We start from the raw sequence: 2,500 nt of genomic DNA, 5'->3' as shown, positions 1-2,500 counted from the left end.
CCTCCCCCTACTCTTATTCCTCTTCGTTCTCCCATATCGCCATTCATCCATATCATCCGTTATCACTCCTTCGCCTATTCCCCTCTTATCTAATTCTCGACGTTATCACTTCTTCGTCTATTCTCCTCTTTTCTAATTCTAGCCGTTATCACTCCTTCGCCTATTCCTCCTCTTTCTCCTTCTCATCGTTGTCACTCCTTCGCCTATTCCCCTCTTTTCTAATTCTCTCCGTTATCACTTCTACGCCTATTCCCCTCTTTTCTAATTCTCGCCGTTATCACTTCTTCGCCTATTCCCCTCTTTTCTGATTCTCGACGTTATCACTCCTTCGCCTATTCCCCCCTCTTTTCTCCTTCTCACTTTCATCACACCTCTTTCTACTCCCTTCCTTTCTCCCTTATCCCAATTCATCCTTCCTCCACCCTCTTTCTCACCATTATCCCACCATTATCGCACTTTCTCCTATACCCCCTCTTTCGCAATTTAAAACAGCACACACGGAAGCGGCGAAAAAAAACAGGTGTTGGTGGTTATTTTTCGCTGGTGGAGGAACCGCACAGATGTTTCTCAATTTTTGGCTTCGATCCCTTAACTTCTGTTTTTTTTCTGTTTTTTTCTGTTTTTTTTTCTGTTTCTGTTTTTTTGTGTGTTTTTTTGTGTGTGTTTCTTGTTTTTTGCGAAGTGTATCCGCGATGTTTGGTGGTGTTGTGGGTGTGTTTTAGTCTTAATGTGTGAGGTTATATGTGTGATGTATAGGTATGTGTGTGTGGTGGTGGGGTGGGTGTGTGGGTGGGGAGGTGTGTGGGTGTTTGGGGGAGGGGAGGGTGTATGTGTGGGGGGGACGTGTGTGGGGGTGGGGGTATTTGCGTGTGTGTGCGTGTGTGTGTGTGTGTGTGTGTGTGTGTGTGTGTGTTTGTGTGTGTGTGTGTGTGTGTGTGTGTGTGTGTGTGTGTGTGTGTGTGTGTGTGTGTGTGTGTGTGTGTGTGTGTGTGTGTGTGTGTGTTTGGTGGGAGGGAGATGCATATACATACATAAATACACGCACATAACATACTTATTAATCAATCCATCTATCTACCCTATACACAATTCTTTATATTCTTCTTCATATAATTCACTCAAAAAGTAAGGACATGTTTATCATTTTCTCTTCCTGTCTCTATTATTCTCAATTTCCTCTTCCTCCGACCGAAAGTGCTAAGAAAGAAGTGTTGAAATTCCGAACAACTAATCTGGCTACACTGCATGTGGGGAGAAAACGAGATGCTTAGAGAGAGTAAAAAAAAAGAGGGAGAGACAAAGAGAGAGAGAGAGAAAGAGAATTGAGGAAGAGATGGAGAGAGAAAGAGAGAGAGAGAGAAGGGAGATAGAGAGAGAGAGAAAGAGAAATGAGGGAGAGATGGAGAGAGAGAGAATGAGGATTGAGGGAGAGATGGAGAGAGAGAGAAAGAGAGAAGGGAGATAAAGATAGAAATAAAAAACTAGAAAGAGAGATAAAAAGCAGAGGGAGAGACAGAGAGAGGGAGGAAAGAAAAAGAGATAAGAGAGAGACGGAGAGAGAAAGATATGAAAAAAAGAGGAAGAGACGTAGAGAAAGACAGAGAAGGGAGGCAGAGAGAGAGAGGGGGTAGAAGAGAAATAAGCAGAGAAAGAAAGAAAATAAACGGAGAGACAGAGAGAGGGGGAGGGAGATAGAGAGACAGACAAACATACAGACAGACAAAGAAAGAGAGTGAGAGAAAGAGTCACAGACGCAGACGTAGACACAGACACAGAGCCAGAGGTAGGAAGGGGGGAGAAGAGAAAAGAAAAATGATTATGCAACGAGGAACAGAGTGTAATAAAGATGAAAATAAGGTTGCGCCTGTTATCTGCCCGAGGTAAGCTGGGTACCGCTCGGTAGTGGGTGACTCATACCAAACCTTGGCATCGACGCCACCTCACTGCCCCCCCCCCCCCCGTCTCCTACCCCTCTACCTCTTCCCCTCCCCCTCTCTCTCCCTCTCGCTATGCCCTTGCCACTTCCCCTTATCTTTCTCTTCTCTCTCTAAACTCCTTTCCCCATCTCTCTTCTCTCTTCTTTTCCCTTCTCCCCACTTCCTCTCATTCGCTACTACATCCCCCTTTGCACTCCTTCTTCCCCCTCTCTCTCTCTCTTCCCTAACACTCTCCCTCAACCTCTCAGCTTTCTCTCTCTCCTCCCTCTCCCTTCCGCTCTTCCCCATCCCTCTATCCACTCCCCTCCCCCTCTTCCCCTCATCTCCACCCACCGTCACCCATCCTCAACCCCTGTCGTCCTCACCCCCTTCCCTCATCACCCTCTCCCCTTCCCCCTCCCCCTAGCCCATAAACTACTTCTCTCCCATCGCCTCCTTTCCCCAGCCCCTGCCTTCCCCTCCCTGCCGCCCTACCTCTTACTCTCCCTCATCTCTCATCCTTCCTCTCTCCCTCACCCTTCCTCTCTCTCCCTCATCCTCCTCCCTACCTCTCTCCCTCCCCC

Source organism: Penaeus vannamei, chromosome 43, assembly GCF_042767895.1.
Source record: "Penaeus vannamei isolate JL-2024 chromosome 43, ASM4276789v1, whole genome shotgun sequence".
Lineage (NCBI taxonomy): Eukaryota > Metazoa > Arthropoda > Malacostraca > Decapoda > Penaeidae > Penaeus > Penaeus vannamei.
Note: the sequence above shows the minus strand (reverse complement) of the source record.